At 39.5% G+C, this 27725-nt stretch overlaps 2 long non-coding RNA genes across 2 annotated transcripts; one reads left to right on the top strand and one right to left on the bottom strand.

Moving 5' to 3' along the window:
* Positions 1–10686: 10686 nt before the first annotated feature.
* LOC148222136 (uncharacterized) lies at positions 10687–19622 on the bottom strand. Its single transcript, XR_015806673.1, has 2 exons — positions 19295–19622; positions 10687–12344 (listed from the first exon to the last, which is right to left on the bottom strand). It is a non-coding gene; the product is annotated as an uncharacterized LOC148222136 (long non-coding RNA).
* Positions 18798–27337, top strand: LOC148222135 (uncharacterized). The gene is made up of 2 exons (XR_015806674.1): positions 18798–19011; positions 25944–27337. It is a non-coding gene; the product is annotated as an uncharacterized LOC148222135 (long non-coding RNA).
* Positions 27338–27725: the final 388 nt, after the last annotated feature.

The following is a 27725-nucleotide window of genomic DNA, read 5'->3' as shown; positions in this document are numbered from 1 at the left end:
CCTTCCTCTCTAACCTTTTTAACTTCTATTTTCAATTAATTCATGCTTTCTGCAATATGTGTAATTACCTAACATGCTATTTTGCCATTAAAAAAAAAAAAATTCTCTGATTTAGTTACACTGCACAGCTCTGCTCTCTCACAACAAGCTTTGTGTGATCTCTTAGCCACTCCCAGGAGCTCAGCAACCCCAGAACAAAGATTTAATGTCACACACACAGGTTCTGAACAGCTCAAGAGTCAAGAGTTAATTCTGTCTGGTCACACACACACTTGGTGAAACTTGCTTTCTGCACAGGCTTGCAGGAGTTTTGTTTTTGTTGTCCTTCAGTGTGTCATATGTGACATGCAGCCAAAACAATCTGTATCCATCCGAGTGACACACTAATATCTAGGGATGAAAACATGACAGGAGAACAAGGTCTCCCCGTCCTCCTGACTGAGCCCTTTCCTGGCCACGGTGATAAACTGTTATGGAAGAAGGAGGATGAGAGACAGAGGTGGAAAAGCAAAGTGCTCCACTCAGTTTAGCCTGATTTATAGCTGACAAATGATTCGAATCACACTGAATCATCTCAAACAAACCGGCAAAAGAACCTCAAACCAAAACGCCAAAAGTGCCACTAAGCGTTAGTCCTGCATCACAGAGTAAAATGTGGTTGCTTCCCCCCACCCCACATAACTTCATTTCTCACTTTTGAATATTATTTAAGGGCAGAAGGCTTTAATTTCATAAATGCAGAAGTTTTGTAAAGTTCAAAGCAGTATTTCAACTAAATTTTCTAAATCAATATTGAAATGCTCACAGATAGTTTTACCTTCAAGTACCCTAAACATATTGAAGTACACAAATACATTGTTTTCTATAGTTTTGATGTCACAACACTTAAAAATTAAGTCTGTGAAGAGCAATAAAGTAACCTCACATACCTTTAAATGTGTAATTTTAGATATAAAGTGTAGATGTTCTAAGACTGTGCTTAAGTGTCAGATGCAAAAAAACCAACATTTTCCTTCAGCTCATGCAAAAAAAAAGGATCATTTCCCACAAACACAGTTTACAAGTTTTTCAAGTCACCATTTATTCCACATTGAAAACAGCCAGCTAAATACACATTATTTCCAAGGCATTTTATCACAGAGTCGTACTCAGTGTCCATCTGATTCTGCAAAGCCTCCACCTGGCACAAAAGCAGGAGATGAAACCCAGACAAGCTTTTCATAATGCTGCATCACTTCTGTTCCCTGGATTAACCACTTAGTTGGGGAATAATGGAATTAGCCTAATGGAACATAGTGTTTTCTGTAATTGTATATGGTGCAAGCACTTTGCACATTTTAAACACAGACTTCAGCTCTTCTATTCTCTTATTGTATCTGCAAAAACATCATTAAGGAACTGCTCTCTTTGCTGCTTACTCTTCATCACTCCAGTGAATGCAGCTCTGTCTGAGAGAGGCAGACAATCCTTTCACTTACTTTCCTCAATTATTAGATTTCATCTTGGTAAAAACCTACAACTTAAGTTACCTGGGCCACTTAAGTGGTGAAAATCAGGCTGGTTGTGTCTCTCCTCAGAGATTTCCAAGTCTTACTACTTTGGGGTTTCCAGCACTCATAGAAGAAAAATAGTATTTGTATGTAATATCAGGTATTGCTAGACCTGCTATAACTGCTATGCATTTTGTTATAATTTAGAGAATACATTTCTGGGAAGGTTGGACAAGAACAATGAGAAAAATCCAGCAGTAAATGCCATTAGAAACCGGATCCATGACAAACAGGTGATTTATTTTGGTTTCCTCTAATAAGATCATTTGATCATTACCTCGGGCAATTCCTTACACAGCACGAACTGTCACTGGAATCAGCACAATGAGGTTCACAGTGAGGGGAATGGATCCACATTCGGGGGGCAAGTGAGGGCTGAAAAGGAGTTTCAGGAAATTCAACACTGAGGTACAATCTATTTTGTCTGCTCCACCCTCTCAGCTCCTAAAGATTGTGTCTGCATCTCATGAGAGCGTCTGGAAGTTACAAGCACTCACACCGAGATCAGAAAATGCCCCAAAATCCACAAATTCTTCAAGAAACGAACTATAACGTGAAAGAAGACAACAAAAGGAGAAGGTAGAGAATCTAGCAGGGGTTGGACCAAAGTTTGCAGCAGCAACCCCTGCTTAGCAAATTGTCTGCCAAGCAGTTTTTAGCCACAAGAGGTACATTCCATGCCCTCAGCCTGCAGTCAGTGGCTTTCCAAGGCAGAACTCCTGTCTGCCTGCAGTTTATGGCACATTTTTACTGTGAGCACTAAGGAAGCAAGCAAGGCCGGCTAAACAGATTTCCTCCGTGACCTTTACTACTGTCGGCTGAAAACAATTTAGTCCATTTTAAGTCATTTGAGAGCACTGTAAACATTATCCAAGGGGCTTAGGACTGACTGCCTAAAACATGACCTTTCAAGCTGACAGCTGACAAAAATCCTCCACTTTAAACCATTTTAAAAGATATGATAAAGGTTCTTATCCTGCTGAAACAGAAAGGAATTTTCCTTTTACCACTACAGAATAAAGATGCCTTTCATTCCATTTAAGAAATCTTGGGGTTTTGTTTTGCCTTTTTTTTTTTTTTTTTTTTTTTTTTTTTGTTGAGGGACATGGAAAAATGAGAGAAATAACAAACTACTCAGATATTTTCTCTCTTACAAGTTCAATGCACCCAATTAATATAAACCAAAAAGTGAAACAAAGAGGGGAAGCAAGCAATGAAAGAGACAGGCCATGCAGAAACAGAAAACCTTGCATAGGGAATAGTTGGACTGGAAATTAAAAGAGAAAGAAATAAAGATATGGTCCAGTTTTAGTAACACTTTGTGTATACAGACACACTTTTTTAACTCGTTCATACACAAGGGAAGGCAAACAGAACTTTCCACACAAACTGATGTGGAGAAAGCTACATTTTGATACTTTGGCTATTTCAGAGCACAGGAACACTCTGCTCATCTGACTTAACCAGAAATACCCCGAGAAAGCAACATACATGATGGATTCCATATGGCAACAGAGATGATCCCATTCTAATGAAATTAAATGGATTTCAGGCTACATAACACAGTGAAAAGTATTCCACATTTATTTGGCCTTGTCATGTCACAGAACTAAAATGGAAAAATTCTTATGAAGAACATATTCCATTACTAATTTTTAGAAAGTGTATAAACGTCATGACTACCAGTTTAGAATCATTCTGCCTTCCTCTTAAAACTAAAAAAAAAAAAAAAAAACTAAAAAAAACCAAAACAAACAAAAAAAACCCATGCAAACAGGCTGGAAATATACAATGAGATAGTACTTACTTCCCGTGCAACTGCAAATTCTGAAAACAGCCAAAAATATTTTGAGATTCACTAGACATTCTGCTATGCAGATTTACTTGGCACTGAGGTACCAAGCAGTTTTTACACAAAAACCCCCTAACAGCAAGCTAAAAAAAAAAAAAAAAAAAAAAAAAAAAAAAAAAAACCACAAAACCTATTTAGATCATCTTATTCCTTTGAAAGTTACTTAGTTTGATACTGTACCAGTCTTTGTAGCAGCACCCTGTTGTGTGTGCTGTCGAAAATACTCTACTGCAGCCTAATCAGCTAAATATGCTTTGTTTAAATCCTAATCTTCCCCAACTTTTCCCTAACTGCTCAACACCTGCCAAGAGCTCCCATATTTACGGTGTGACAGGGAAAAAGGAAGGATGAGACACTGTGTGTGTGACAGAAAGGACACACACACACACACTGAAACCTCCAAGGATGGCCACCCTGCCTGGCTGGAGTCTTCCTCTACCCCATCTTCTGTGAAAAGAAACTCAGAAGATAACATTGAATTGTTTTATTGGAGTTTGAGTCAATAAAAACACATCTCCATTACTGAAATACTGGGTGTTGCTTATTCATCAGGTAAAATGAAGGTGAGGAAAGGAATACCAATCTGCATCCACCTGCCTTTCACTCATTATACACTGAAACTCCAGTGTGGCCCATTTTTTTCAGTTTTAATTCCATTACCTCTCTCATACTGGGCACTGTTTCCTTTGGAGAGACCCATCCACTCAAATAGAAGGATTCAATACCCTAAAAGCAGAATGCAAACACACTTCTGGAGAAAAGCTTTATCAGCTCACACATCCTCCACAGAACAGTGGGATTTAACCAACCACCTTGCTGTTACAAAACACTCAATCGCTTCAGGGCTTTCAAAAGCTTGTTCTTGTCTCCTGTCACACCATTTTAAGCTACTTTGTTCCTCAGAAGCAGCACAAGAAACATCCTTTTTTCCCCCCATTGCTTTGGCACAGCAGCACTGGTGGACTGACAGCTCTGCTTCCCTCAGCCTGCAGGATGAGCAGAGTGTCCTGAACTGCTGCAGGGGACACAAATACAAACTACAAACACACACAGAAATGCTGCAAAACAGCTCTGTGGGTCATCTGCTACAAAATTACTCCCATTTCTCAAAAAAGCTTAAGATTGGTTTGATTTCATGTTCAGGAATCAATGCCATAAAATAGGGTTCCTTCACTGAAAATAGAGTCAGATTTTCCAGCTTAGTTTTTATTTGCATTCAATTCTTTCTAAAATCCTTATTGACTTGAGGAAGCAATATTCTCACTTATCACACTAATTTATTCAAAAGCAGATTCTTTATCCTAAATACAGTCCAAAAGGCATAGAGAGGAGACTCTCATCCCATGGCAGAATTTTTCACCAGGTCTTGGTGGTCTTGCATGCAGAAATACCATTATGATCGATTTTCTTCCCTTCTCCTTTCTTGCCTTTTTTGTCTAGGCATTTCATGTCTCTAAACATATTATGTGAACCACAGAGACTTTATCTTTATTCAAAATTCACAGGTTTTGAGAAATCAAATGAAATCTAGACAAGTTCCAGATTACAGATGGCAACTGTCAATTTTGCTTATGTTTGTAACATTACCTTTAAGGGAAACATTCTTTAATCAGATTTCACATGCTTTGCCCATTACATCTCTGCAGTATTGCTGATGTGGGAACTCCACTGGCAGGAAAATTTTCTCCTTCAAATACAAAGTGGATTTTTTTTAGTTTGTTTTTTTTTTTTTTTTAACGAGGTTCTTTGTCCAAGCTGTACGACACAAGCTTTTGAACGATGGTAGAACCTTCACAATATTTTTGAAAAAACACTTCAGGAGATTACAAACATGATGCTACAGAGAGATTGCCAAGGAATCAGAATGGCCTGGGTTGGAATGGACCTTCAAGACCATCTGATTCCAACCCCTGACATCTCCCACTGTCCCAGGCTGCTCCAATCCCAATGTCCAGCCTGGCCTTGGGCACTGCCAGGGATCCAGGGACAGCCACAGCAAATCTGGGCACCCTGTGCCAGGGCTTCCCCACCCTGCCAGGGAAGGGTTTATTCACAAGATCTAACCTCAACCTACTCTTTTTCAGTTGAAAAGAAAGAAGAGGGGCTTGTCCAGCTGCAGAGATACAGCAGGCAAGCACAGCCTCACCAAACGGGGCACACGGGATGAAACAGGAGCCAGCTGGGACAGGGGACACCTTCCCCAGGACACACACCAGGCACGGCCAGAGACAGGACTGGGCTCAGCCACAAATTCCACCGGGACACTGGCCCAGAGATAAACCTGGACACAAGGAACCCACAAGAGCTCCGAGGTTTTTCCAGGAGCCTCAGACCCTGAGCCAGGCCAGCAGGAGCCGTGCTGGGCTCAGGTGTTTCTGTGGCACGGCACACGCAAGAGCCCCAGACCAACAAGCCCCAAGTTATTCTGGTCAGGGTAATTAATGCTCATTAGTGCAGCCATGGCCTGACACAAACCAGCCGTGCTGCAGCCTCGGGGGCATTGTTAACAAAAAGTGAACACGGAGCAGGGACTGTTCCTGTTTCCCTGGCTCTCACTCCAACATCTGTTTCAGTTTAAGGCTGTATCAGTTTCCATTACCAGGATTTTAACTTGGAGCTCTTTGGTAGGGTTCAAAAGGAGCATAAGGAAACTCTTAGCATACTTTTAAGAGCAGACACTTGATCAATCAGAGAACTAATATAAATTACATAACTGGACAGGAAAATAAATTCCAAGCATTATAATTTATCCTGCAAAAGATCTTTAACACACTCGTCATCATGAGCCAGGGGAAGGAGGAAAGCATGACTCACTCACCACTGATAATATCTCAAATTAGGATTGAGCCCAAGTAATCACTGAGGATGCAGAGCAGTCTGAAATTTTAAACAGAAATGCTCTTTTTCAAATTATACAGTACCAACTGCAGCTGACCAGCCATCCTGCTGCTTACATGTACTTTCAGCATCAGCTTTTCTACAGTATTTTCTGTTAAATAATTTCCTACAGCAAGAAATGAGAATGACATCAAGTAGCACAGGTGTGTATGCTGCTAACATTAGATATGCAAATCAATTAAGATAAATATGTGACTCTATGATGGCCATTTCAAAGTACAGCTATTGTGGTAAGACAAGAGCAGGTCAGTGAAAGGATTGTTGAGGATATCTGGGTACTCAGAGAGTTTATAAATGAAGGAAATCATGAAGGATCCATTATGGAATGGACTGATTTTTCTGTCTTATCGGTAGAGAAGGTGGTGACTAACAAAGTCCAAGTATCAAAACAAGCAACAGAAGAGCATTTGAATTCTGTGGTTCCCAGACAGAATCCTTTCATGCAGACACTTGTTCAATTAACAGGTAATCCCTTTCTTCACACAAACCAACCTCTGAGCAGGAGAATTGTCCCAGCTGAAACCCAGCTCCCCAAACAAAGCTCTCCCCCAGGCCTCCCTGTGGTTTCCCTGCCTTTGCAGTGTCTGAGAGCTTGTTACAACACAATAAGCTCTCCTCTCCAATCCTTCAGTTGCCTCAGTCATTAACAAAGGATATTAAAAAAAAAAGACATTTTGGAAACTTAAGGAAAAAGGGACACTTTATAAGAAAGATGCTGGAGAAGTAATACAGTTTATCTACACTTTTGTAGAGCTTTAGAGGCAGCCCATTATAAAGCAGAAATCTACAAAGTTGCCTTAAAATATGTGAGTTGCTGGAGTAGATTAATAAGAGCAGATTTCAAATCAAAGGAGACTTGCAAGTGGGAATAGTTTTGAAGGAGTGCAGCAAGTACAGGAGTGCCACAAGAATCAATATTAATACCATTCCTTTTACTATCTCTTAAGATTTATACAATGCCACATGGACTGTAGTGACAATATTCACATAAAGTGCAAAGCAGAGGCAGTCAGCACCAGGCAAGGTTTACAATTCACATGCAGAGAGGGTTCACTCTGCTACAAAGGGGACAGTGATAGAAAACAAAAAGGAATGTAACATTTTAATGAGTTATATCCTACAGAGATGTGCAGCAGAAAGAGCTGTTCCAAAAAACAACTGTAGTATTCTTCTAACTTGACTATTTTGTGACCAAATCTCACAAAAGGGAGAGTATTTTGTGATACATTTGTGAAGCTCAATTTATATGACTAGTTTCTTTGTTTGAAATAAATAGAAGTCAGGAGAGCATAATGCAAGAATAACAAGTAGTACACCAATTTTGTAGGAGAGTGCTAAAGAATTAGTACTTATAAGAATTAGTATTTATAGTGAGAATATGATTTATTTAGGAATCATGCTGAACGATACCACATGCCCTGCCTGAAATCCTACACCTTGGATTTAATGAGAGTTTGACGACCATTGACATCTAGACAGGATTGTGGTGAATATTCACAGCTTCTGGAAGCAATGAACTCATGGACAATGAAGGGTCCACATAAAAACTTCTAAATTACATATTCAATGTACAGTTTGATGTGCACACAGAACATTCAGGGGGATTAAAAGGAACCCTCATGTTGCAGTTACCTGAGCTCTCCCACCCTTACATACACTTCATTTTCCACCATCACACATTTTGTTTTATTCTCAATAGTCATTGCTCATCATGATGAATAACCTCACCTGTTCAGCATACAGAAATAGTAATTACCAACACCATCAAAAAGCAGCAGCCAAAAACCACACATTTGTAAAATTCACCAGTAGCATGAAAACCCTCAACTTTAAGCCTTGTTTTCTAGTCAGTAAACTTTTTTTTTTTTTTTTTTTTTTTTAGCTTTTCTGCCTTCTGACTGGGATTTCAGTAGCCAAAATCTTCAGCTCTACCATTAATATTGACCAAAATCCATAGACCAAACCAAAATCCACAGACTAGACCAAAATGACCTCCCGGACAAAGAAAGGCACGTGGCTCAGGCAGCAGCCAAAAATCACACATTGTAAAATTCACCTGTAGAATGAAAACCCTCAACTTTAAGCCTTGTTTTCTAGTCAGTAAACATTGTTAGCATCTTTTCCTTCAGACTGAGATTTCAGTGGCCAAAATTTTGCCATTAACATTGACCAAAATCCACAGACCAGACCAAAATGACCTCCTGGACAAAGAAAGGCACGTGGCTCAGGCAGCAGCCAAAAATCACACATTGTAAAATTCACCTGCAGAACGAAAACCCTCAAATTGAAGCCTTGTTTTCTAGTCAATAAACCTTTTTTAGCATCTCTTCCTTCAGACTAAGATTTCAGTAGCCAAAATTTTACCATTAATATCAACCAAAACGCACAGACCAGACCAAAATAACCTCCCGGCCAAAGAAAGGCACATGGCTCAGGCAGCAGCCAAAAATCACACATTGCAAAATTCACCTGCAGAACGAAAACCCTCAACTTGAAGCCTTGTTTTCTAGTCAATAAACCTTTTTTAGCATCTTTTCCTTCAGACTGAACTTTCAGTGGTCAAAATTTTACCATTAACATTGACCAAAAAGCACAGACCAGACCAAAATAACCTCCCGGACAAAGACAGGCACATGGCTCAGGCAGCAATCGGGCACCGGGGTTGGGTCACCGGGCACCGAGGTTGGGTCACCGCACGTCCCTTACCTTTTCCTGGAGCACGGAGCCTCCCGAGGCACCGGCGCTATCGGAGCACCGGGATTCCTTCTCCCAAAACCGGGCAGGTCCCGTCCGGAGCAGGCACCGTCGGCTCCCGCAGCCCTGGACCATGTGCTCACACCATGGGGGGGCAGGAAGGCTCTCGTGGTTCCTCCCAGCACAGCCCGGAGCTGGCCCCGAGGGGTGCGCAGGTGGCCCCGAGAGTTGTGCAGGTCGCCCCAAAGGGTGCGCAGGTGACCCCGGGGGTTTTCCAGGTGACCCCGGGGATGCTCAGGTGACCCCAGGGGCTGTGCAGGTGGCCCCGGGGGCTGTGCAGGTGACCCCGGGGGTTTTCCAGGTGACCCCGGGGGTTGTACAGGTGACCCCGGGGGTTTTCCAGGTGACCCCGGGGGCTGTGCAGGTGACCCCAGGGGCTGTGCAGGTGGCCCCGGCAGTCTGGGGTCATTGTTCCTGATCATCCCACAGGTGATCACGATCTCATCCCCTCTCATCTCCAGCCCCAGCTCAGCTGCAGCCGTTCCCACCAGCATCCCAAGCGTCTCCTGTTTGCTTTATCCTGCCAGTGCTGCCTTTAGTTTTGGGCCTAAATGTATGGATTTTCTTTCTTTATTAACCTGGCTGTATTGAAATATATCGTATTTGTCTGAATTCAGCGTGTCTCCCTGGATCAGTGACCTGGCCTCTTCATTATCTGTCGTGGTGTAATCCACAGTAATTATCTTGGATGATTTCATGTTTTCTTCAAGCTCATTGATAATGTGTCAAGCAGTGAAGGACAAAGAACCAATTACATTAAGATCTTATCAGAAAGTTTTCAGTTGGATGACAATTTCCCTCTGACTTCCCAGTTATTAATCCCTTAAATGTATTGTTTTAATTTCTTCATACATCACCGCCTAGAATATCATGATTCCTCATTAGAATATTTTTCTCTGAATTAAAAATTCTTACTCATAAACTGGTAGGAAAATAATTTAAGGAATTACTAAAAATAAAATTATGATTTTTAAACTAATCCCATAACACTGGCAAGTAAAAACCTCTGTTATGATGTTACTTATATTTTCTTTCTTATAGCTTGTTGCAATTGATCAGGAATTTCTTACTAATTATGAGAAGCTTGTGATTTGTAACACACAGTTGAATATTACTGTCTCCTACTTAGCATAATAACAATAATAATCTTTTTTATTATAACTACATAGAAGTCTGGATCAGTTTGTGGTTTTTTTAACAGAAGAGTGACTATGGAAGCTAATGAAAGAAATTTCCAACACTTTATGTAAAGAGTGAAATAAAAACATTCTTTCTGATGAGTAGATAATCTGTTTAAACTGGGACTGAAATTACTTGATTTTTTTCTGAGGTTACATGATACAATACAGTTTTCTATAGAATGAGGGAATTACTCATTATTTTAAATAAAATCAGGCAACAAGGTGGGGCAAAATGTGGCCTAAGCAGTGCACTTGTCCAGATGCTCAAGTTGAATAAAAATGCCCTCAAATTCATTGTTTAAGGGTTATTTCCAAGTTAGCAGCTTTATATTCCCCTTTCAGGTGTGTAACTTGTAATATCAAAAGCCAGGACTTTGCAGGACACCCTGATGGACTGATGCAATGGAATCCTGTGGAACTGTTTGAGCAACAAGAGCAGCAACAAAACCAGTACTTGGTTAATATCAGAAGTTTATAAGTTACATCCACACACACACAGTTCTTTGATTATATTCCAGTTTCTGCTACACAATAGACTGGCAGTAATAAGATATCAAGTGAGTGCAAGAATAAATATACCCCTTTTTATTTTATTTTAAAGGAATCACGTTTTAAGTATTTTGTGTTATTTCTTGTTACATTACACATAATTACACATCAGTGAAAATTAAAAAAAAAAAAAAAAAAAAAATAGTTTAAATTGATAACAAAAACATAATGTCAAATATTGTAACTTTCAGTTTTTGACTGCTAATTTTTTCCTACCTTGTGTACAAATGTTGAGTGTAGCATCTGCCCCACAGGCTGTTTTCTCAACCACTTCCCCACAGAAACCACTTTGCAGATTTTCATTGACATGAGTAGATTTTTCTTCAAACCCAGAAAGCCTGAAGGACCAGACCTGTCATCTGCTCAGAAATACCATTTGGTTTTTTTCATTTACAGGGACAAAGTGTGACATGAAATTACTGGGAGACAAATCCATACCTCTGTGGCAGCCCTTCAGTTGCTCACTGCAGGCTCAAAGGACAGGGCCAAGGTTGGGCAACTCGTGTCTTTTCCACATTTCTCGGGCACAGAGCAAAGAGATGTGAGCGTTTTTTTTGTTTTCTACACAAATGTGTCAGCCAACAGAGAAGGGAATGAGTTCACATTTAATGTGCTTCTGGTCTAAGCTCAGCACAGACCCTTATCCTCCTCTGCTGATTAACAAAACTGATCTTAGGTTCTCATCTCTAGATAGAGAGAGAATAAAAATAAAAGTACAAAGTCACGGCACCTGCAATAATCTTTAAATTGATTTCAGTGTCTTACTCACAGTATCATGTTTTAATTTGTTTCTGCACTTACTTTGAATTAACCAAATTACTTGTAAAGAAACAGTGAATTTTGACAGAACATTCCCTTCAAAATCCATTGTAATTCAGTTTGTTCTTCATGAAGACCATAAATTAGCACTTACTTCATTTTTGGGCGGAAAAAGGAGCAATGCTTTTAATAATCAACGTGCTTTCCTTCACATTTTGAAGTGCAAAGATACACATGGTAACAGCCACAGAGCAGCAGGAGCTTTATTCAGAGTGGTGATGGTGGTGAACCAACTTACATTTGTTTCTTACAGTTACAAGCAATGCAGATTGCAGGTGTTTGCACTGACATTTGCTTGATATGAAAATATACTTCCAAGCAAATATGCACTATCAAGCATCTTTAGCAGCCACTCTCACCATTTTCTTTCACATTTAAACACATGGGTGCAGGGAAAGAAAACATAATTGAGCCATATTAGCAATCATTTTAAAAATGGCTTTCGATGATAAGGATGTTCTTTGACATTTTCTAGAAGAGCTCGTTCAGTAGCAGAAGAGAGAAGTGCTGTTCACAGCTGGCTTCTCGCTCTGCTCCTGTTTCCTTCTCCTTGCACACCTCCAGCTCAGCCCCACGGCAGTGATTCTTCACACCAGCCCAGCCAGCCAGAATTCTCTCTTTGTTTTGCAGCACACAGCCTGTCGCCTCGTTCCCGCACTGATGAGATCCAGGTCTCAAGTGACACCCAACAGCGAAGTGTTCCCGTCCCCAATCCATACACAGCGCTCTGCTTCAGATGTACTGCCACGCAGAAAGCCAAAGAGGAAGTTAGCAGTTTATGGCAAAATTTTACTATTATTTCAAAGCACTAACAAGTTGTGAGTTTTCACCCAGTTTTACATTACACACCACGGTTAAAATGCAGTAGTGTTTAGTGTAGTGATGCATTTGTTTAAGTATTAGCCCATGCAGCCTTACAGTGCGAGCAAAGCTGATCACACAAGTACCTGTGTGAGCAGAATTTTAACGACAATGCTTTGCAAAATGTGTCCCTTGGCAATGTAACCCTAGATTTTTCTTTTACTGGAAGATACTATGATAAAATTATTATTTTTTGCTCCTTGCTGTACTTACTGTGCCTTGCCATCTGTCTTGTCTTCCACATCTGTCTTGTACCCTAGTTCCTACTCCATTCATTTACTCTCTGTCTTACTGGTCCCATTTGCCCTTACTCTACATTTTCATTCTCTCCATGCTGCTTGCATGCTTTTGCTTACGTTCTAGCACTACCTCCTCCTCTTACTAAGAGGATCTCAAGTGTGTTTAAATCATTCTTGAGCATCTCTCTCTTTTTCTCTGAAATTTGGCTTGTTTATTTAGAAAATACTATCTTTGCTGTCCTGTAATTTACATTCTTTTTCATAACTGTGTTTAACATAGAGCACATTTTAAGGAATCAAACAGAAATCCAGCTTTTGATGCAATGGCAGGTTTTGTTTTTAATTTGTACCTATAGACACACATCTGTAAAGCTCTCCTTCACAGAATCAACTGGCAGAAGAAAACAGCTCTCCTCAGTGCTATTGCTTTTAAGATCCTTCTCCATAATGGAGTTGTAGCAGAATTTTTTTTCACAGAGTGAGAGAGACAGCAGCATTTTTGCTATAAAGAGACCTTTATTAGATTGGGGGGAAGAGAAACTTTGGCTGGTACATGATTTGGAGATCTCAGTGCTCCTTTCACAAGAATGGAAGATGATAACTGATGAAGGGACCTTTGAGGGACTCCAGAACTGTGTACACCTCTTATTTTATGTTAGTCTAATAAAAGTGTAGCTGCTTCTACATTCAGCTGCCGAGTTCAGTTGACAAGAACTACATTTTCCAATAAATCATTTTCTAACCTCTTTTGGTATCAATTCCCTCGTGTCAATGATAGGTTTCTGAAAAAGCAAAAGCAAAGAACTCTCCTGGGCAGTTTTTCAGTGGCAAGTACCAGACACAATGGATCCCAAATGCTGCTGGGCACTTACCTGTACCTGTCACTGTATTCTCATAGTAACAAACCTGCCAGTCCTGTGCTGGCTAAGAACGTGGCAGTGTTTGATGTACAAGCTGGAGCAGGGGAACCCGAGTCTGTGTTGCTCTTGTTCTCCCATGCAGGTCACCCTGGGCCTGTTTCCTGTCCTGTTCCCCACCTGCTTTGCTTGCAAATTCTTCAGAGGGAATAATGTGTCTTACTAAGTGAGGCACTGTTATTATTTGAGAGCTGCATTGTCTTCCACAGTGTTACTGAGTACAAGATGTATTTCTTAGCAAATTGTACAAACTAAAAGTTAGAGCTGCACAGTCACCACTTTTTAATGCCCAGCTACCTGAACTCTTCAGTCCAAAATGATGCCAAAAAGTGGCAATTACAGTGGCATTTGGGACATTTGTCACCACTGCTAACATTTCACCATTGTGTGCTACCAATGATCACAGACCTCTGGCATGAGGGATTTACCTGGTGTTTTTTTGAATCTGACACAGTTCTTTCTCCTAAATTTGGAAAGAGAAGTGAGATTTCTTTAATTTCTAATAGCATTTGCTTGATTTGCATGCTTTTATCATGTCTCATACCTGGGACTATCACCCAAGTTTATACAGAGAGACTTTTTCTAAGGGCATGGAGTGCCAGGACAAGAGGGAATGGCTTCAAACTGACAGACAGAAGGTTTAGACTGGATGTTAGAAAAACAATTATTCACAGTGAAGTGACAAGGCTCTGGCACAGGGTGCCCAGAGAAGCTGTGGCTGCCCCATCTCTGGAAGTGCCCAAGGCCAGCTTGGATGGAGCTCTTCCAGCCTGGGACAGTGGAAGGTGTCCCTCTCCATGGTAGAGGGCTGCAGTCAGATGAACTTTAAGGTTCCTTCCAACCCAACCCATTCTGTGATTCTCTGATTCTCTAAGGCTCATACATAGAGCCCTTGATCAGGTTACTTCAACTTTCTTCATAAAGAGCTATCACATTATGCCTCATCCAAAGGTATTGCAAGCCTTAGCATATCACAAACCTTAAATAAAAATTATCTGTAATTGTAATTATTGCCGATTAATTTACTTGGTCTTGTAATGTCACTCATGCAGTCCATTCATGGCACGTCCATTTAGTTCACCCAAACTCAAGGCTGTTAAATGGAAAAACTTTCTTAAAAAGAGCCTGTAAATAAAAATATATGGTGTTTTATATTTAGAACAACATAAACATGCTGTCATCTCATCAGTCAGCTCAGTATAAATATGCTTTTCACGTAAGGTTTAATGTTTGGCATTGTGCTGCCTCCCTTGCTGACCAAGGAGTACTTTTATATGCATTACGTGCCACATTCATTGCAAGCTAATGCATTATACAAAAATATTTTTTTTAAAAAAATTAAATATTTACATTCCTTTGAAGGTTTAATACCAGATATCCCTAATGGCTGCATTTTCTCATTTCTGCATTTTATAGTAATTGCTTCCCTCACCATGTACTCTTTGGTGATTTTCCAATTAATTGCCAACCCGTCTGACCACCTTTACTCTGTGTTTTATTCCTGGCTTATAAAAGAAATTTAGCAGCTGTTAAGAACATCATGGTAATGTTTTTTACTGCTTATGAATCTGAAAATGCTAGGCAGACATTAATTAAGTCACATAATGGTATTTAACAGACACCACTATGATTGATGGGATTACTTTGTGCACTGTAGATGTGTAGGCAATTCAAAGCACAGTTTCATAGGGATTCCCAAGCCTGGGTTTCAATGCTAAAGTCCACTTAGGGATTAATAGGAAATTTAACTTATAACATCAACAATATGACACAGTACCCAAAACCTCTGGCAGAAAATAAATAGCAGCCTGACAAATGTTAAATGGTACATAAAGCTGCAAACATTAAATGGAACAAAAAGCTATGTATTCCACTGAGTCTTCATATGCTTTGCATGTACAGACTTTACTGTATAGAGGGTTTAAAGCTATTTTTCTCTTCAAAAACCAGGAATTAAGATAAGGAAGGGAGTCATGCTGCAATGCCTTCCTGAAGCAAATAAAAAAAAAAAAATCACTGAAAAGAAGAGCAAACGTTACAAAGCTCAGCTGTATTGGCTCTGTTTGGTAGGGTTTCATTCGAGGCCCTAATCGCAGGAACAAGATTTGTTCTAAATTGTTTGCATTTGCTTCTGAATATCTGGAAATTTGCTTGTTAAGTGTTCAGGTGGAGGAAAAAGCCTTCTCAGGTGCAGAAAGAAGTAATGCTGTGCAGTCAGTGGAAAGAAACATTCAAACAATTATACACCCTACTGCTCCAAGTCATATTAAAACAATCTATAAGCTAATTCAATGCTAACACAATGTCTCATAAATGGTAAACGGGCCGGATGAACATCCCAGCTGAGCAGGCTGGATGAACAACCTTCCAAGTCAAGAAATGCAGTATCATTGCAGTGTTCAACAAGGCTTTAACTGCCAGTGACACTTTATACCTGCTGCATTTAATCAGTGGTGCCAGCACAGATTCGTTTCCAGTGTGAAGGCAAACCAATAACTGGCAAGCAAGATTCTGAAATCTGATGGTCTTTTCTTATTTCATTCCCATATTTTCTCATACAAGCTGGTCAGTAGAAGAGGATCAAAGCAATTAAAACCTCCCTTCTCTCCACCTCCACAAGCTCCTCCCACAATTTATGGATTCTTCAAGGTGAGTAAAGGTAAATGGGTATTTTTGAACTTCCTAACTAATTTTTTTTGGTTTTTACTGCTTTCCTGTGAGGCAAAATTGTTGGATCTAATCATCATAAGCACTTATCCACTTTTAGAATAAACACAGGGATTTTACTGCAATTCTCTCAAAGAACTGATGGGAAACTTAAATTTGAAGATGATGCTTAATGCCACCTTGCAGACTTAGTAATGAGCACTTACAGATCTTCTGATTGAAAATTCAGCTGGCTGCCTAGTCCCTGAGATAACTTTAAATTAATAAAACTTCCAAATACTTTTTTTCTTCTTAATTTTTCATGATGTTTCTATTTGATGAAAAAGTAAAGCAAAGCAAACTGTGAAGATAAAGGCAAACATGAGAATCCCGAATGCTGTAAACCCAAGGAACATCACTAAGGGGTGTCCAGTTTGCAGATGAGGTGACAGCTTCATCTTTCATGCCCTGGAGTATCAGTAGGATCAGCTGCAAGATTCATCAGCTGGGGTATATGAAGAGAAATATCTCCAATAATGCTCCTGGTGGTTCTTACATTACATTCATAGCCTTGTGGTCTTTAAAATTGGAGGCTATTCTAGATCTGACAATCTAAAGGTCTGATAAATATTTTAAAATATTAAAAAAAAAAAGTAAAAGTAAATTTGGAGGAATGTTTGAATAGTAGAAGAAACTTTCAACTTTTTCACATTTCTGTCTGCAAGCCGAAGTAAGTTCATTTATCTCATTTCCCCCTTCTCCCCCCCAAAAAATTATTTTAGGTCTGGAATATGTCTTGAAAAGCCAAGACAAGAAAAGACTGCCCAAAAAGACAAGGTGGCACATACCATCTGTCATGCATCCCCAAATGTTAATTACTTATGAGTAAGATTTAAGATCAAAATGGAAATGAAAATGATCTTCAAAGTGTAACTGAAGAGCCATGGCTGCAATTCAGCTCCCTGTACGTCTTGATCCTCTTTTTCTCACACTTCAATTGAAGTATGATACTTCGACTTTTCACAGAATCTGTATTGCAGCACTCGTTACTAATCTGGTACAAATTCCTGCAGCACTAAAGGGCAATATCTATTTGGAATGGTTGTTACAGGAAGTTTTGTATTTATAGAAAATTCAGATTGTAATTAGAGATCTTTAAATATGCTCCCCCCATCACCACTTTTGGTACTATGCAGAAAGAAAGAGCAGTGTATTTCTTCATATTCCATTGATATGATTAAACCTACAGAATGATGGGGGTAGAGGAAAGGAAGACAAAACTATTGATCTAATTTTGAATCTCTAGATGTGAAATGTTGGATAAAAAGCAGCTCAGTAATTTTGATTCCAAGCTACATCCAAAACTGAACAAAGTCTATTATTTTACCCTTAAGATATAAAATAATTTTTTTGTAATAACTTCTGTTCACTGAAGATTTTGCCCTGAGAGGAACAAAAGCAGCACAAAAATACCTAATCTTCAGGGGTTTCTATACCTTAGAAGGGAAAATTCCTACACAGAGAATAATCACTTGAAAAGAACTTATTTACTTAGCCCTCAGGTAGAAGAGAGTTTATGCACACACAGAAAATCCAGATAGTGTCTTAAACAGAGCCTTGGATATCTCACACACAACCTCTATTCATCGCTTTAAAACTGAGGAACAGCTTCAAAATCGCTGTTTGCCAGCATCTCTGAGGGAGGAGCTGAAGCTAAGCACAGCTATAAAACGCTTCCCAAAAAGACTAATAACATTTTGCAATGTAAGAATGGAAATCCTAATGTTCGCCTTTTCTTCGAAGAACAGTTTCTTTGTGTCCTTTGCTCAGAGAAGGCGAAGTGGCTGCTCAAAGCCCCTTGTTTTGCTGAGGAATGTTTTTGTTGTTACTGCCCCGCAGTGGCTCATTGGAATATGTATGCAGGGTGGTTGTTTTTTTCTGCCTGAGCAGGCATTTGGAGACGGCGAGGGTTGCCAGGGAATCTTTTATTTTCACTCAGCCTGCCTTGCAAATGATCTACAGTTATAGGCAAATACAGCTATAATCCAAGAGCGCGTTTTCTTTCACATCCATATTACACAGCTAATGTCTTCCCTGCCTCAATGTATAGATTATATTTTCTTCTTACTGATGGTTATTTAGATTGGATGAAATGGAAAGATTTAGTAGATAAACAGGGGACTGATTCGGAGAACAGGCGTTTCATTGAGTGCTCCCAGTGACAGTGAATCCTGCAGTATGCCATGAATGGTAAAAACCTCAATGAGTGTAAATACACATCCGTGTGTGTAAATACTCTTTTCTCACACACTGATCCTCTGTACACACTTTCATTTAACATGACTTATTCTAAGAACAGAAGCAAAACTACCTTACAATGTCAATAAAAGTTCTGTATATTTAAGGTGCGAATTTAGCAACCAGGAGCTCCTTTTTAGATTAGTGGTCTGAGCGTTTCACTTCTGTTATGATCTGGCACAGTGAACACATTGCACAGTGACCCAGATTCTCCCTGTGCTCTGTGGCTTTGGACTGCTCTGCCAGTGTCATCCATCTCCCAGAGCAAAGGGGAGCTCCAGCCACACATCCTCAGCCCACTCTTTGCTGGGACTGTAATAGGAAAAAGGAAGGGTTACACTGGAGAATTCCAGTGCCAGCTCAGCCTCCCGGCCCCCTTAGCCATGGACACGCTGCCTCAATTCTGACACCGGCCTCTGTGCACAGCGGCAGCAGCACTGTGATAGCGTAAGAATAAAATTACTTTTCTTCGACTACTTTTTTCTAATAGTTCTTGCCTGTTTGAGTTTAGATACACTTAGTTCTGTAGTCAAATACATTCTCAAATTACTACCAGATTAAAAGAGCAAAAAGCATTCTGGAATTCACGATTGCTTTCAGTCAGTGAAGCAGGGAGAATGTTACAAAATACAAAGTCACTCTTCAGTCTGACCTTGATTTGCAATCTACAATTTAGTGAATCTCACATCACATCAGATGTTCACTGGGTTAAAAAGATCAGTGAGCTTACCTGCCAGTACATATGTAGCTTATCTCTTTGTTTGGAGTTCAGCTTGTCAGCACACTAGTGATCTGTGCTCCATCTGCACATGGAAGCAGAAATATTCTGGTCTCATAATACACAGGCTAGCATTGCCCTGTAGTTCTAGTTTCAGCTGAGGAATGTTTATGGGGCTGAGCATACTGGTGCTGTCATCCTAATTTTTCTGCGTTGTTATTGTACCAGCACAAAGTTCTTGCAGTGTGTGGTTTCAAATGCTGGCTGCTCAGCAAATGAGCTAGTGCATGCAGCATTGTAATAACACAGAAATCTGCATGTTGAATTTCAATTATGCTTTAAAGCTTTGGAAACAGAATGCTTACACTATTTTTTTTTTTGCAACATGCAATGCAATGTTAGTTGTTTGTGTTTTTTTGTTTGTTTGTTTGTTTGTTTGTTGTTTTTTTGTTTTTTTTTTTCTTTCTCCTCAAGCATCAGCACGGCAGGGCACTAGAGAGTTTCCTTCTATGTAAGTGATTGTTTACTTCAGCTCCTGTGCCCTGTGGAAAGCCTGCCTAGTGAGTGACCATGTTAGAAAAGAGGCTCACTCTGTTTTCAAATCAGTTAATGCATTATGTCCCTCTCATGAAAGAGAGGAAATTAATTCAGTGAGATGTTTTTTACCTTCCCGTGTTTAAATAGCCAGTGCAGTAATGCGTTTTGGGGTTGGTGCAAAGTAGAAGGGTGCTCAGTGACTTATTGAGATTTATTTGCAGGAATTTGTCACTGGTGCCTGCAGTCAGCACTGTAAGGGACTGGCTGCTTAGGACAGGAAAGAAGAATCATTAATTCTTGAAACTGAGGTTCACAACTCACTAGTAATCATCTTTTTTATTCTGGGAAGTGTTTGGATTCACAACCCTCTGGCAGGCTAGATTTCATGGTCACTCTCATAGTGCCAAAAGAACATCTTTAATGGCTTTAATAGAACATAAAGTGGAAATAGTGCAAGGCTGGATTCAGCCATGATTGCAGGGAGGAACTGGGAAGGGTTTTTACCAAAAAGAGCATTCTCATTGTCACAAAACATGGTCACTACGAATTTAACCTTGGAATGTTGCAAAGGAGTTCTCACAGCCTAAGAAATGCAGCTGTCACCAGGCAGGCAGGTCTGTACACCTTAATGGCAGCAGTGTCCAGAAACACAGCAATAAAATCTAACAGCAATACAATCATCTCCGAGTGGCTGAATATAATTATATCAGCCCAGTTTGAAAGGCAGAGCTAGTTTGCCCAGCTGCAATTTTTTTAATTTTTTTTTTAATGAAGCCACACTGCTTGAGGGAACTCTGCACTCTGCTGCACTGGTCTGTGGAGAGAAGTCCATGATCTGCCAGGTGAAGCTAAGTTGGGTTAGGGTAATGGCATCTCCTCACCATGAGCAAAATTACAGGCTGGAACAGGAAAGAATTTTTAGAGATAATTGAGAAGAACAATGCCACATTTGAAAAAGGTGTAAAATAAGAAACATAAGATGCTTGTTTCCCTTCTGTAAGAGTCTAATACTTATGGTTCTTCAAGGTGGTGGACAAAGAAACAATGAGAACCAAAGTTCTCACTAACAGTAATCAAAGAGAAGAATTAAGCTGTAAACTCTGAATAACTACTTCATAAACCTCATTTATAGAGGGGTGCAATTTAAAGCCACTACTGGTTTACAAAACAACATATAAAAATCTTGCTGCACATAGTTTTAAGAAAATAGAGAGAAATACCATGTACCCATGGTAGCTGTGTATTGGTCATGGTACCCAAAGCTGGTCTCCATGGTGCCAGTGAAACGAGGTGGAGGAAAAAGCAAAAGAAGTAAGATTCTAACTTTCTTCTTGTGCAACATAAATTAAAAATGGGAGTACTATACTACGAGAAAGGTTCTAAGTACATTTCAAGGGCCCTAGTGACAGAAGTAACCACTCTAGCTCTGTTTTTCAGTTTAGTACAATGTCACTGAAGTCCCTCGAGGTGAACAGCCTCACAACCCACAGAAACTTCCAACACTAATTCTCAATTTACGCATGCATGCACTCTGCTTTTAGAAAGCAAGAAAACCAAGAGTAAAAATTTGGGTTTTTCATAACTAATGAATCCAACAGTAGTCTTGAAACACTGCAATAGAATAAGATCCCTATTTCCTATGTTTTAATAATTAATTCATTGACACAGCTATGATGATGATAAGGGGAAAGGAGCTGCTCCCCATTGCCACAAGACAGTACCTCCAAAATTAACACTGAATTGTGATAAAGCCTCTTCTTCCAGCCAAGAAGTCAATCACAATGCAGAGATCAGAACCACAATGGTTTGAATTATTATCCCATATTTTCAAGTAGAACTTGGCTTCTCGATCAACATGGGTGTTAAAACAAATGCCAGAAGGAGCTGTTTTGGTAGCAACCAGAAATTTAAGATGAAGTGACAATGGAGAAGACTCCAAAGTAAAAATCCCAGTCTACCCAGTAGCAGGAGGGGAAGAACAGGACCTGGTCCCCTGTGAATACACTGTGGCAACAGCATTGCCAACAGCAAAGGGCAGGAGGACATCACTGCTCCTTTCCTGTGTAAACTTCTCACTTCTCAAACTTTCTTTGCTATAAATGCCAAAACAAGGGAAAGGAAGGCTCAAAGAGGAACAGATATTAGAGATACAGCATTATGTTTTGTGATTCTTCACTCACATGCTAATTTTTGTTGATCTCATTCAAGTAAAACTTCCAGCAAGAGACTGTGCACACTCCAATGAGAAACTTTACTCTTTACCTTATTTTGTCAGAGATAAAATTGACTCTAGTACTTTTTTTTTGGTGTCCTTGCAATTCTAGCAACATGAAGCTGCTTGAAATTTGGTCCCTGCTAAGGCAAATGTAGCTCTGTAGAACAAGAGGAAGCAGCTAGAGCTGGTGATTCTGATCTAAAGTTTTCTTCTGAGCTCTGGTTCTGCACATGTGTGAGGAATATCAACCAACATCTTCCAATCTAATATTTAAAGTTATTAAGGCTAAGATAACTGTCTGTGAGGACATGGTATTCATATGGCTAGTTCTCACACGTTCCACCAGCAAGAGATAATGTTAAAACGAATGGGAGCACCAGAACAAGACTAATTCAGGCTCATTTGTTTTTGTCACTCATACATGTATGTGCCAGTGGTTTGTGATTCATTTTTGAAGAAATGACTGGTAAATATCAGTCCAAATTACTGTAAGAAGTAGTAGAGAGAGGGCAAGATGGTAATTTCTCATGCATTACAGGGTTGTAAAAACAAGTTAATGTTAGGGGGATTTTGAGTGCTGGAACACAGAATGCCACAAATGGGGTAATGCTTGGTTTTGTCTTATTAATAGGCAAATACTGAAAACGTTCTAGAAATCTAACAAATAACTCTACAGGAAACTTAAAAATAGTCTGAAAAAAACATTCAGCTTTGCTTTCATTTCCTATTAGTCATTGTGAGAACTGTCTTCCAAGATACTGAAGGTATTATCATGGTTGACTACGTTACACTTAAAGCCCTCAGGGCAGCACTACACTTACCTGTGCATAACCTGCAATCAAGTATGAAAAATAAATATTAAGGCACATTTTGGAATCCCTGAAGCCTTGTTTGAGTGGCTTATGCTGTCGACTTTGGTTTATATCATGCTTTAAATTTGGCAGACATATCAACAGCAACGGATACTTTATTTTCTGTTCAGACAAACCATTTTGTTTAACTATGGCTGGAAAAAGCCCCGAACTGCACGGCAGTACAGACTGCAGGTTAAGCTTTTTTTCCTTCACAGAGCAATGTGAAACATTTTTATTTCAGGTCTAGCATAGACCACAGACTCTGCTCTTCATTTACAACATGGTACAAGCAAGTGATTAGAAGCAGAAGTGGAAAAAGGCCACGGTAAATTGCTTTTGCCTTTTTTATATAGTGACCCATGGCTGTAGTCAGGAGAAAACAATATTCTCTCAAGAAATCTGCAGTCTATTTCTCTGTTTTACATACTGAAACAGTGCAGAGCACTGTGGGAATTGTAAAACAAGGCAATGTGGAGTTAAATAAAGTTAGGCAGTGCCATAATGTATATGCTTAGGTGGTAATCATCAATCTGGCATTTACTGCTGCCATGCCTGTGTGGTTTTTCATTAGGACACAACTGCCCACAGTGTAGCTGGAAGCCTGGATAGCTCTGGCTTGTATTAAAGGATCACTCCTGAGAACCTGAGGGAGGTTTTATCGAGATCAGCTCCTGGCCTTACTCTCCTCTTACGCCCAGTAAGTCTGACACATAACAGACATTCCTATTATCAGTGTAGGATGAGATTTAGGCTTGATCTCATTTAAATTTTATCAGCATGGCTGTTGATCAGCTGTTGTTATTCACACATCTCTCCCAGTCCTAGAGTTATCTCTTTAACTGCTGTTGTACTGATGCCAGGGAATGCCAGTAGAAACATTTTATACCTGTGTAATTGGATCTACACTAAAGTGATTGAAATAATGATAAAACAAAAAGCTGGTCTTGTCTGTGCAGGGAATTTTATGACAGAAATCTGTCTCTATAGGCAGGGGCTCAGGCTACAAGTGACTACAAGAGCAAAGCACAGAGGCACAGCATTGCCAATCCATGGCAGCCCCTCCCCGTGTGCCCAGCCCCTGGGGACACAGGACAGGACAGTGTGGCCAAGTTTAAGGTGATGGAGTCACCAGGCCCTTGCCACGGGCACTGCCTTGGCCATCTGCTTGGGTCAGATGATGGATTAACTTGTTAAGCTTCAATAACTTGTGAGTGACTCTGAGTCCCCTCTTTGTGTTTCCAGCAATTCCAGTCAATGTGTGGAAATGATGTGAAGGAAGAGCAGCTTTTTTCTAGTTGGCCTTACCCTGCCTTTTCATTTATTTGAGGCACACGAAGAAAACTTATCAAAACCATGGCAGTGACTTCTGTTCAGTGGCTCTCTTCTCTACAAAATTAATGTAAAGAACACAAACATAAAAATTTATTCCTGACAAAGAATCCAAAATAAGCGTTCAAGATAGCAAAAGTTCAGTAACTGAAATAGTGGTGCTCAGAACAAATACAGTAATAAAAATCCCAGCTACCTGGAGGAGACAGGCACTCTAAACCCTAACCCTGAGTTCTTTATTTGAAACTCTTGATAATGATAATGATGATAACAAGGAAGATAAGGATAAACATCTCTGGATTATTGGTAAAATTTTATTCATGAAGGTTAACTTTGGAACTGAAGCAGAGGCAATTTTTCAGGGTTATGCCCAAGATTCCTTCTAGGTCTGGACACAGAGCCTGACTTCTGCCTTATCAGACAAAAAAATTATTTTTCCTCTCAAATTAGGACTCAATATATTATCTATATTATTGGATAGATATGATTTGATACTATTGGATCAAATTATGTTCCTTTAATAATATAAAACTAACATAATACATAAACATAAATAAAATTATAAATATTCTGGTGTACTTAGATTAATAAAACTTCACAAAGGGTTAGTTTGGTTCATGAGTTTACAATTTATAGAAAAAATGAAAATATCTTCAAAACTGTTAATGACCTAATTTGTGGTCATACTCTGAAAGGTGTGGTCTTGAAAACTCATTTCTTCCTACATGACTTTAAAATATTTCCAGAGAACACAAGTGAGAATATTAGCAAAAAAACCTAGCAGCATGTAATGCAAAATGTCTAGGATTGTATGCTTTAAATGCATAAAGATTTATTGGACCTGGACCATGTATGGGATTAATACTTTTCTGCCAGTCCCTTGATTTCTAATTTCTTTGCCAAACAATTTTGAACAAGGGTGATGATTTATCCTGGCCCTCCATAGTTCTGTTTTCATTTTTTTACTTCAATTTCAGAGGAAGTTCATGAAATTTAGGGTACTTTCATGCCTAAGTATTGCAATTTATACCAATACAGTTAAAATGTCAAAACATAATATTAATTGATTAATATTAGTTTAAAAACAGTTATAAGAGTTCAGGAGGGTGAAATCTCACTCACATAAATCCTCCTTGCACTAGGTCAACTACAGCTTTTATTACCATGACCAAAGCCATAATTGCCTTGGTAGTGCAACCAATTATATCTATTTTTAAACTGAATATCTAAGGCACTTAAGAAAATGTCACCTGTAATTTTTAGTCTCATACTCTTTTCGAATAACAGGTATAAGTAACCTTCTTTTGTAGCAAGCTCTGCCTCACCACGAAGTACCAAAAGTACAAAGTTGCTTGCTTCTTTAAATTATATTTATTATGACACTCTGGGATGGAGTACACATTAATTTCACTGGATAAATGGAAATTTGAGACCTCTAGGCTATATTCTAGGCTAGTTATAAAAAGTAATGACTATGTGTTGCAAAAAAACAACAAAATATTTTGTTGTCAATTGTCTTGCTATATGTCAAATGCATTATCTGCAAATTGTCATGGTTTAGTTTTGTGTATTATTTCATTTCATTGGAGTAAGCATAAGAACAAGATTTAATCTGTTTCGGTTTCCCCTTCAAATTCTTCAGTCTGAGAAATTATATGAGCTAACAACTTGGTTTCATCATGGAAATGGTTTAGGACAGCAATTTTTTTTTTTTTTTCCCCAACAGGGATTTTCTTTCTTTAGCAACAAGAAAAATGCTGTATAAAACTTGAATAAAATGAATTCTCTTCTGCTGCGCTGAAATCTAGATTTTAAACCCAAAAGCAAAGGATACCTAGGCTAAGCTTTATTAGACACCGGTGTGTTAAGTCTTGACAAAACTGACTGACCAATGTATTTTAAGCTGTTTTCTTTTATTTTTTTCTCTTGCTGTTTGCTCTAAAACCCCCGTGAGCACATAACCAGCATTGCCTTTTTCGCTTTTTTGACACTAATTGAGAGATATCTTAATTTGAAGCCTTTTGAGGGACATTTCCCAGGGTGCTTCCTTCAGATTCTTACTCGAGATCACAGCTTAAACAAGGTTAAAGCAGCCTCGCAAATAATCAGTAACTAGGCAGCGAAATTAAATTGGAAAATACCGCGTGCTTTTGTTTTTGTTTTGTTTTTTTCCCCTGTTCAACGTTACAAAGAGAGTACTTTTTTTTTTTTTTTTTTAATTTTTTTTTTTGGTAATTTTGAAGTGGCGGAGCTGCAGGAGGCCGTGAGGGAGTAGCGCTGCCTGGGGCGCCCTCTAGCGGCGCCGCTCTGGGAAACGCAGCCACAGGCCGCGGTCCCGCACGGCACAAACGCTGCGTCCAAAATAAAAGAAAAGAAAGGTTTTATAACGCCCCTGGGATTATCAACGCATGAAACAGCTTTGGTGAGCAGTGGGGTAAGATATTGTAGAACAAACGCCGTGTTGAGAAATGGGTAAAGCATCTTGTGATTCGAGGAGCTTTCCCTTCTGCTTCATTGAGAATCCTGATGAGCCACGGTCGTGAGCGTCAGCAACGGTGTAACTTTGATGAGGAGAAAAAAAAAAAAAGAACACCAAAAGAACATGCAATTCTAGACTTCGGTTGGCAAAAAAAAAACTTTTTCAGGAAGTAGACTTAGGAGTCCAAAGCTGAACTGAGTGGCCATAACGCCCTAGGATGGCAGCGCAAACCTCAGGTAAGACTGACACCGGTCTCTGCCGATACCTCGGTGCTCCTGTCAGCAAACATTCCATGACTGCTGTGGAAGGAAGGTCTGGAATGTCACATACTGCTGTGAAAACCTTAATACTGAACATTCTTTTATCTAAATTGAAGGAAAGGAATCCACATCCCAGCGGCACGCATTTCTGCATGACTCTTTTGTTCGAAACAATCCCAAGCATTTTTAAATGAACGACTTCACTCACCGCTGAGATACAGCAATCCCTGGAATGGGAATTACTGAGCCCTTGGCAACCTTACATAGCTTGAAGCATCCATGCCCACTCTCTGCTATTTACTTTGCCCCTGCAGCAGATGTTTGTTCAGGAAGTCCTGCCTTGTACTTGCATTGAATGAATAAAGTCCTTGATGGGGTCCAGGTAAGCGTTCTCAGAAACTCTGCTTTGCAAAGCAATTCTTTCATTCTCTGGCCCACAATGGAGTCAGTTCTTCAAAGTTAGAGTCAAAGAATTGTGAGACTATGGACATGAGTTCCTCTTTTTCTCAAGTGAGCAGTTTTGGTACTCAGATTACAGAGCATGGAAAGCCAGGAAAGGTAATTTCCTGCAAATCACACATCAGACTGATCTCTCTTTGGTATTATATGGCCACCAATGCCATTGGTATTAAGGTGATGTCAAAAAGGATCCTAAAGCATATCCTGTTACTAAAGAGTACTGTTCTTCCCTTTTGCAGAACACAATATACTCAATATGTTAAGAAATCCAGGTCCAATGATGATTTAAAAGCACTTTATTTCAACAGGT

Source organism: Sturnus vulgaris, chromosome 14, assembly GCF_052056855.1.
Source record: "Sturnus vulgaris isolate bStuVul1 chromosome 14, bStuVul1.hap1, whole genome shotgun sequence".
NCBI classification, from domain to species: domain Eukaryota; kingdom Metazoa; phylum Chordata; class Aves; order Passeriformes; family Sturnidae; genus Sturnus; species Sturnus vulgaris.
This window is presented reverse-complemented; position numbering and strand designations above follow the sequence as displayed.